The sequence below is a fragment of the Microchirus variegatus genome, assembly GCF_963457635.1.
Source record: "Microchirus variegatus genome assembly, chromosome: 5".
Classification (NCBI taxonomy): Eukaryota; Metazoa; Chordata; class Actinopteri; order Pleuronectiformes; family Soleidae; genus Microchirus; species Microchirus variegatus.
This window is the reverse complement of record NC_139806.1, coordinates 20951611-20962077: the sequence shown is the minus strand read 5'-3', so window position 1 is coordinate 20962077 and position 10467 is coordinate 20951611.

Below are 10467 nucleotides of genomic sequence, written 5' to 3'. Positions count from 1 at the left end.
ATGCACATGACATAGCCGGGTGTTGTTTATTGGAATCTGTTGTCACATCTCCAACACCGTGCTGAGAAATAAAGCTGAACAATCTTGTCTGATGGACTCGAAGGCAACTGGCACATCCTGTACTCTTTTGAAAGAAGTCATTTTGAACCTGTACAGGTTTCTGATAATGGAAAACAGAGGCCTTGCCAGCTCTCTGCTCTCTAGATGCAACCCTTTTTTCTGTCCCTCCCACACATCAGCGTTCAAAATGAAAACTCCAATTACGACATAAAGAAAGACCGCTAATGCAATTCCTGTTTGAATTACAGACATCGCAGGATTGCACTCATCTGGGCTCCATTTGGATGACATCAAAGTGTCTTGAAAGAAACACCAGAGTGCACTTGGCCTCTTGCCATAATTATGTATGATGAGATAATAAAATGGCACAAAATGATTGTCATCAATTTACAAAATATTTGGGCTTATTTTGCAGAAAGACATGATTATTGATGTCCGTCTCTCTGCCTCACATACGAATAATGTAAGCCAACATGTCCAATAGGAAACGGAAAAAGAAAACACTAGAAAGTTTACTTTTACCAAGGAAATGCCACTAATTTACATACTGTGAACAAAATAAATCACAAAAGGTTTGCGGTGCATTGCACTATTTTAATTTGTATTGCTGTAAAACTTGCTTTTACGTGTTAAATTGAATGTAAACGACCACTAACTGTGTGTTTATTGTGCTGAATTTGCCATGAGGCCATTAGGAGTCATCAATATAATGTATGTTTCCTGCTTTATGTTATTATTATTATTATTATTATTATGTCGCTTGTGCAGACATTGTGACGCCGATTCAGCAGTGGTTATTTGTCGGTTTCTCAGGTTTGCCGAGCATCATGTCCTTTATTCTGTAACGGTGGTGGAAACATTTGAAACTGTAACTTAGTTTGATGATGCCAATCATGCCCAATACCCTGCAGAGATGTAACTATTGTAGAGCGCCTGCAGAATTTCACATTTGCTTAAGTACTGCTTGACATTTGCATTGGAAATATTCTCGTTTCTTTCTTTTTCTTGACCATTAAACAAAGAGAACAAGATCTGCTTGCCTTTTCTTTTTATCTTTTATCTAAATTCAGCTCAGCTGTCTGTTGTAGAAACGAGAGGCTCATACAGGAGAAATAAATGAAGAGGGCCCCTTTGGATGTACAGTAACTCTGGTTCTGATTATTAGGAAAGCTACAAACAACAACAACAACACAATCTGATGCATTTTGATAACATTTGCTTTCCTCAAAACAGAACCGTGCAGTTTAGCTTGCCACAATACAGTCTAGAATATAAATACCCTGATCTGGCCTGCGTTTCTATCATAGGATGTGTAGGCTGGCTGGTGATAGCTGCTTCAGCAACAAAACAAGAACGACATCACACCAGGGAGATACAGCGCAGCCTACCTTCAACAAAGAAGAAGATAAATGTTGCGGTATGGTAGAAGAAACAGCCTTGAATAGTGATATAATAATACACTGTATATATTTTTTTCACCCTCATTGTTGAAATAACAAATACACTTGATCCCTTGTGACCTCCCCTGGACCTCTTGGTCACACAAACCTGTCTATTTGAATGTTATTTCAATGGTTAATAATCAAGGTGATCAAATATGGGTATGTACAACACTTGTTACACACACAGACATGAGTGAAGTGAAACTGTTTCTTTTACACAGAAGCCTACTCTTGCTTATTACCTAACCCTTTCCCTCTAGGTACTGAAGTGAATGAATGATGGCAGCTTTTTACGTGAATCATAATTATTTTGAGGGACGTGTGTGCATTTCTCTCCCAAGTTTGCCCTCTCAGTGTGTCAGGCGTATAGGTGCACAACATGACTTTCTCCATTGTTGAATTTTTTGTTGTAAATGTGACTCACCATTCACCAACAGTATATCTGCCCACACTGTACCACTGAAGTTGGTAATATAACCTCAGTAACAATAAGTGTTACGCTCTACACTGTCCGTTTGGAACATTTTCAGCTGCAGCACTGACGCTTTTACATCATTTGATGCCATATTGAACTAAATTAAGGTGGCAGGAAAGGGCCCTCTGTCATACTGTGGAAGGCTTCATTCAGTAAAAAGCTTTATAGCTTGTGTGTTCACCACTATGACACATCTTTTGGTGAAAGCTATTATGCACTCACCTAAATTCTGTTTCAGAGATGCTCTCTTGAAAACACATCTTAAACAAAAGCAGGATATAGTAGGACATTTTCGTTTATTAGTGTCCATGTTTTGAGATAAAAATCCATGTGAGCTTGAGTCTTTTTGTTAACCTTGTAATTTTGAGTCATTTAATTTATATTATTAAAATTGATCGACAAAGGTATAACAAGTAAGTAAAGACGCAGTGTAGTAGGAGTCGGGGAAAAGGTTGGAATAGCTGATGCAACAATACATGCCACAGCTCTCCAAAGGTTTAAAAATCTGAAGAAAGTTTGTGCCACAGCTCCACATAACCATTTGAGACAAAAACAGGCACAGATTTCTGTTGTCCATTTTGTTTATTTTGTTATTCTTTACTATAGAATCTGATCACTTGCAATATATAGTTACAACAGTTGGTCATGAAGATCTGATTGTGATTGGATTTGCTTAAAAATCTGATTTGGGCTGCAGTCTAAATGAGACTGAGTTCAATATTTGCTGTAAGGATGAGAGATTTGCAAAGAAGACAGAACAATGAAAATTACAAGAATGAAACTGCAGCCTTTGCGAATTGCTTTGTTTCAAATTGCAATTTCAATTTAAAGGTGATAATTGCTCCAACCTAGAAAATTAATTATGTTGAAGCGCACAGGTAGGCAGGTTGTGAGTGAATGGTACGTCATGTATCATTGTATGTATGGTAAATGTTCTGTATTCACATGATGTTTTTCTAGTCTTGAAGAGCACTCAAAGTTGCTTTACACTAACTTTTTTTCACACTTTCATACAGCACATTTTTTCTATCACTCATTCACACGCTGCTGGCACAGACGTCAGGAGCAACGTAAGCGTCTTGCCCAAGGACACATCTGCATGTAGACTATTGGAGCCGGGAATCGAACTCACAACCTTCAAGTTGAAAGACGACCCCATCGCTCAGTACGTATAATTTTTATCCAAATAATTTAGAATGATTGGCTGTCAGTTAATATATTGAAATGGCTTCAGGCAGCACATTTCTCTCCAAATTTGTATTTACCAAATATGAGGACACGAAGAGGACTTCAGTACCAAATCGGATAAAAAAGAGTCTTCAGACCAGAGCTATACGTCCATGAAAAGATTGGACACAAAGGACTGATTGTGAACGGTGGTACAGCCAAACCGCTATGTTGCTAAGTGTTAAGTGTTCACTCATCATATTATTTCACATGATACAATGTATTCATTTACAGAGTGATTTCACTGAAATTATGATCATCAGTATATGCAAATAATGAGTGTATGGAAATGTGTCCTTTTTTCCTGGAGAGAGTTTATGTTATGTAATTATAATCAACTTGAGCACATGATTAGATGGGGATAACAATCTATCTACCTATCACTCATTGTTATTACATTACAATTGCAGATTATGTAAATGCACAGCACTTTTAACTTTTTTGAGTTCAGCTCCTATTCAATAGCCTAGACCAGCTGTCTACTGTGTTCACTAAAGCCTGTGTTACACTTCCGTGCTTCGCATTGTAGTCGCCGAGGATAGTCATCTGAGCATTCCGTGTGCGTCGCATTGCATTTCACAGACCCTGGTATACTCGTGGTATCCCACTTCATCATCGGGTGGTGGTACAAGTCTAGATGCAGGGAATAGGACACATTCTACATCTTTTGTTATCAAAATGTTTTTTTCTGCTTGGTGAGTGGGGCTTATACTCCTATACACCTACAGGTGGGTCGGAAGTTCAGTTCAAGCATGGCTGTGCTTGGAAGTATACCAGGACCTTAAGATCTTCAACCTCTCCCTGACACGAGCCATCATTACTTCCTGCCTCAAATCAGCCACCATAATCGCTCTCCCCAAAAGCGCCACCATTAGCGGCCTTAAAGTGATAGTTCAGAATTTTGGACATAAGACCTATTTTCCAACTCAGCCGGTGTGATGGAGACGTCTGGAGACGTTTTCAAGAAATTTTATTCAGTTCTTGTAGTTGCCGAGTTCGCTGATGCTATGGCTAGCGTAAGTCAATGATACAAGTTAGCATGGCATTAAAAACACTCATACCGACTCCACAGTGCACCCGAGGCAAATCGATTGTAACGGCAGACTATCGATGTACATATCTGTGTTGATAGAATAATATTTGAAACAAAACTAACGTCGCATCGCATGAATTTTTGAGGGACTACTTTCTCAGCACTATACTTCCGGCAGCGGAATCAGTCCGCCGCTGCCGAAAGTATGACGCGCTGCTGCTGAGCTAAGACATAAATCCTTCAAATTGCAAGGTTGGTTTTATTTCAAACATTCTATCAAGTTGTGTTGAGTGTTTTTAATGCCATGCTAACTTGTATCATTGACTTGGTGACGGATACGCACTGCAATTTCCCGCCCGATCAGTAGGGGTCGCTACGCAAGGTTGTTGTGCTTTTGGCTACAGTGAGCAAAGGCGTCTGAGAGAGAAAGACTGTTGTTGTTGTTGCAGCTGAATAACATTGAAACGGTGGCAGTTTCTCACTTTTCTGTGTCACGGAACGGACACACGGAACGTTTTAAGATAATTTGAGGCGAGAAATTAGCCATTCAGAATCTACACGTGCTGTGTGTATTATGATATGACATTATAGTTTGGCAGTGACGTTGTCGGCAGTGTTCAGCGCCGCTTCTGTGGACACTCGCTGCACACTGTGGCCGGCACTTCGCTCGGCCTGTCCTGAGGACCAATCACAGTCCTTGCCGTCTCCGTTGTCCCTTGACGGAGTGACGGACACTTAAAAAATATTTTTTAAGTGTCGCAGAGGCTCTCCGGCAGGCTCTCCATCCACGCAGAGGGCTCTGGAGTATAAATTGGGCTTTAGTGACTTCAGACCCATCACCCACACTGCTGTGGTCGTTAAATCCTTTGAGAGACTAAATATTGCCTCCCTCCAGCTTGGACCCCACCAGTTCGCCTACAAGGCAAACAGGTCCACTGAGGACGCTGTCGCAACTGTCCCCGTATCCTGGGACGTCAGTACAGATACTCTTTGTCAACTACAGCCAGGCTTTTAATACCATCATTCCGGACATCCTCACAGCCACACTGGTCATGGGTCACCCTGTACTTTCCTCCTGCCACCTGCGTATGGATTCAAAACCCTGATACCCATGCTCTGGCTCTCTACAAGCCCTCTTCTGTATGTCATATACACACACAACTGTAATCCCACCCATCCCTGTAATACCATAATACAATCTGCAGATGACACCACCTGATAACTGAAGATGATGACTCAGCCTACAGGAATGAGGTGTAGTGGCTGAAAGAGTGGTGTGACAGGAACAATCTGACTCTTAACACACAAAAACAAACAAACAAAGGAAGTGATCATGCACATCAGGAGGCACACAACTGACCCCTCCCCCCTTTGTATAAAAGGAGACTTTGTAGAGAGGGTGTCCAGCTTTAAATTTCTGGCGACTCACATCTCCAAGGATCTCTTGTGGTCAGCAAACACACATGGCCTCATTAATAAGACCCAATGCCTTCACTTTCTGATGGTCCTTAGGTGGTACCAACTGCAGTCTAACCTATGTGACCTTCTAACGTGCCGCACAGTGTGCTGGTGTATGCCATTTCTGTGTGGTACACAGGCTGCACAGTGGTCGGCAGGAACTGCAGAGGATGATAAGAAGTTCAGAAAAAGTGACTGGCTCTCCACTTCCCTTCTTGGATGCAATTGCAAGCTCCTGGTTTCTCTCTACCACTTTCATCCGAACACCACCTGTTCAGCATGCTGCCCTCTGCTAGGAGGTACAGGGTCAGAGCTTCTACAAAATGAGTATCCTAAAATAAAATATCTACTAAAACTCTACATTTTGGTGGAAAGATCAAAAAAGTAAATATTATAAATAAACTTCATATTCATGTTCATTAAGTTAAACTATGAACTGCAATGAGATAAACTATAGAACAAATTATATTTTTTACATAAACATAAGCACGTTAGTTGCTCTGCATTGGTAATTGCAGGTCTGAAATATTCATGTGTAGCCTATTACTATAGCCTTTTTTGTGCTTCTTATGGTTCCAATTAGTGGCAACTGGGGAAAATCTTAACATCACAGTAGTATTGTAATATTTGGTGAGGAAATGCATCATCCATACAGTGGCATCATCAGCTGTAGTAATGGAATATTTTCATAATAAGGCACATGGCAAAAAAAAATTAATTTCCTCCATACAGTAGCTGCTTTAACAGTGAGGACTCTTTTTTTGTTTCTTTCTTTTGCAGTTCTGTAGTCACAGAATAGCTTTCTAATTTCTCAGACAAACATAGACATCCAGACATCCATGCACTTTCCTGACAGGTGATCATTCCTCACATCTCTGCTGTCCCTCCTCAACCTGTTTCCACTTGTTATGTGAATGCAGGCCCTGACAGACAGACAGCACCTTTCCTTTATCTGTGGGCTTTACTTCAGCTGAGACATGTCAGCCATTGTCATAGCAGTGTCCTCAGTTAACCTGGATGTGGCTCCTTAGGCGAGTAAAGGAAAACATGTTGATCTGAAAAGGTATATCTGGTTTCAACTGAGGTTGACTTTTGTCTAACAGGCATTTAAGATCTCATAAACCTTTTCAGCTGCCCCTTAGCACAACACACAACATGTTCTAGATGATTAATAATTTCACCTGGCCGAATGCTCGGCCCCCACAGGAAATTAATCTTCAGATTACAAAATGTAACAACGGATGAAAAATAATTGTTTAGAAAAAGCCAGGAGAGTGGACTGCTGTTTACCCTCATGGGGAAAATATAGCAGCTATTATTTTTCTACCAGTGCAAGAATTTGTGTGTTTCAGCCTACATTAGTTTATGAAGTCAATCAGCAGAGGCAATAAATCAATCACCAAGTGAGACACAGGCTATCAACCAATAAAGGTTCAAACTCATCATGTCTGACTTTGTCTATCTTGACAGCCCATTGAAAGCCTCTAAATTAATGAAAAATCAAAAACTAATTTGTCAGTGAAGACGAAACCCCTTCAGGACGTAAGTGTTTTTCCACAGAGTAAAGTGCAAAGCACATTACTTTAAATGACTGCCAAAAGCAATTTGATCTGTTCGCTAGTCAATAATGTCTTTCCGCTCACAGCTTGTTTCTTCAAAGAGACTAAAATAATTCACAAAGTTAATGATAGAATTTGCATTGTGTTTGTTATGAAAAGGACACAAATTCATCTTATTTAATCTATGTTTTCACTTGTGTAAAAAGTGGATGTAGAATTGAGAGTTAGCCACCAGGGGGTGACTGTGCTGGTTGCAAAAAGAAGTCCTTTTGAATGGAAGTTTATAGGAAACTATATACTTCTCAATCAATTTATCAGTAAACATTTTCCTGAGGAGTTAATGGAAATAGATGATGAATTACGACACACGAGTGGACGAACACCATGTGATTGACACCCCCAAACGGTTACAAACGAAAACTTGGCCCACGACCTCACCGTTTTTCAAACACAGTGTGTAGCTGAGGGACAGCTGCCAGCGAGGTGATAGATTAGAATATATATGTGGAATATTTTGTGTGAGGAACCTATTGTAAGCCTTAAGATTATTATTATATTATGACCGGAAAGCCATGGATATAATAATCTTGGACAAGTTTGCTCATTTATATTATAAATGTTTTCTGCTTGGAGCACATAATATGACATTAGCCTATTAAACTCATTATATCTAAGACAAGCCAAATATTACTTTGTTTACTTTGTTGTGAACAAAGTAATATACTTTGTCTTCGTTGTGACTTCAGATGAAGCATCTGAAGTCACAAAATCAGACAAAGAGACACTTATCAGTTTTACAAATATGCAAAACTGTAAAACAAAAATGTGTCCATGCAAACTGAAGCAGAAAAGTGGCTTTGTGATGCAATACAATGGAAATGCAGGAAGCTGAATAGAAGTAATACCTTATGTTATTCGTTATGGAAAATGTTACAAAACAATAATCCACTAGAATCCCCTTCAAGCACATACCTTTGGATGAATTCCAGGGTGGTTGACGCCTCCTCTTGGTACACCAGATTGAACTCATAGTAGCACGTAAAAAACGCTGCCATTCCTGCGACAGTATTCTGGTGTGGACCCATGACCACTTTGCCCTCCATGCTCAGCATCCAATTTGTTAGAACATGATCTGAACATAAACAAACATACATAGAGGTGTGGATGAGAGACTGCTGGCAGAGCAGATTGAAATATGCCTGCAAGTTAGTGTTACTGTAACTGCATGGCTGTGTTTGGTCATAATGCATTCCCTCAGATGAGTATCTGACACACATGACGCTACTTTCAAATGAGACGATCAGTGAATGTCGCTTTTTTGCCAATTTCAAGCTGAAGCATGGTTAGGTCTGCAGTAAAAGTTACCTTGATGATCTAGCCCATAAAAGATGCACACATTGGTCACACAGAGACTGTACATTCATTGATAATATCATATAGTTATTAGGTATAGATTAAGGTCATAAATTCATCAGACTGTCGTAATATTATAATAATATAAGGCCCTCTGCTGTCACTCCACTCTCTAGCTTGCTGCTCTGGGGTGTGTTGAGCGCGCAGTGGGGCTCTCTCTCTCTTCATTCAGTCTAGGGCAGTGCTTCTCAATTATTTCTGTCATGCCCCCCTTAGAATGAAAACATTTCACTTCCCCCCACTCTCCCCCACGGCTATAAACAGTATAATTTGTCTATAAAATTGTACACTTACAAAAGTACACCTCTGCATAACATTGTATGCTTATTAACATTAAAGAACAAAATACATGCCACACGCTTGCTGCTGCACGTAACATTGGTGCATTCAAGGTGTTTTTCTAGCATAGGAATTTACATACACGCCGCGCCGGGCGGCGCATTAATCGTTTTTGTAATGGAGCCGAAATCGTGGTTAAAATTCCCTCCTGGCATCGCAACGCCCCACTATTTGAGAAGGACTGGTCTATGGGGTCTCTCCTCCCAACTATTTCACTGTGAAAGCGACGCCACCAAATCCATTGTTTTCTTTTCGTTCAGCGTGCCCTCCTCTGCGTGTCACATGTTTCTAATGTACGTAGCTAGCGTTAGCTTCACTTAATCAGATTTTTGCTAGCTAACATTTGCAAAAACGGTGCAGTCTGAGTCTCATACCCGTATATTCCACATACAACACGACTAAGATAAATAAAATAATGTGAATTACAGTCTCTCACACAAATAAAGAAACACTATTCTTACCAAATTGCTGGTTTTGCAGCTTTCTAATGGAGCTCACAACGTTTACATCGTCCCTGTAGGCAACACAGACATGTCTAAATTACACGCCAAGTTAAAATAGAGACATTTAGAACACAGTAGTCTAGGGATTACTTGTTTGAAAAATATTCTTGAATTAACTTTACTTTTAAACGTGCAAACCAGGCTGATACACGGTCAAATTACATTGCATGAGGTTACTACTTGAATCACATTTTAATTTTGTAGGCTAATAATGTCTTACTTACACTTTATTGAGTGGATGGATGTGGTTGCACTCCCCTGAGTCTGCCATCAAGTCCTCTGACAAGTCGAAATGCTCAAATATACATATATATATATATATACATATATATACAACAAAAACATTATCTTATTAACAGACTTCCCAAAAATCACAAATCTTGAGTTCAGACATGTGTGACATCACGATTGGTTGCCACTTGTTAAAAAAAATCCAACAGAATGTAATGGAAAGAGCAGATTAGTTAAGGCAAACATGATGCATTATCAGTCACTCCGCACCCTTGCAACCCATGCAACACTTTAACACCTGTTGGTGGGTGGGTTTGAGGCTTGGTGCTGAAGATAGTTATCAGAGGGGCTGATATCTATGTCGCTCTGATATCTTGAGCAGCTGATGGGTGGGCTGGGCTGATGATGTCATGGCTAACAACATAGCATGTCATGTCCATCATGAACACTCGAAACAGAACAGGATACAATTGAAAAAAAAAATATGAGAGAATATATTTCTTCAAATTCAATCAAAAATAACGTTCGTAAGTAAAAAAACATGCAACCATTTTGCTTATAAACCAGTCCTCTTTGCTTGCAACTTCTAAAGTTTTGATTGCGAAATCAATCAACTTGACGGGCGGGGCCTACGTTGGTGGATGGGAGAAGAGTTTCTATTGGTTGGTTTGACCTGGTTCCAGCACCATTCATGCCCATGAGACAGAAAGGCAGAGGAGGTCTGTGC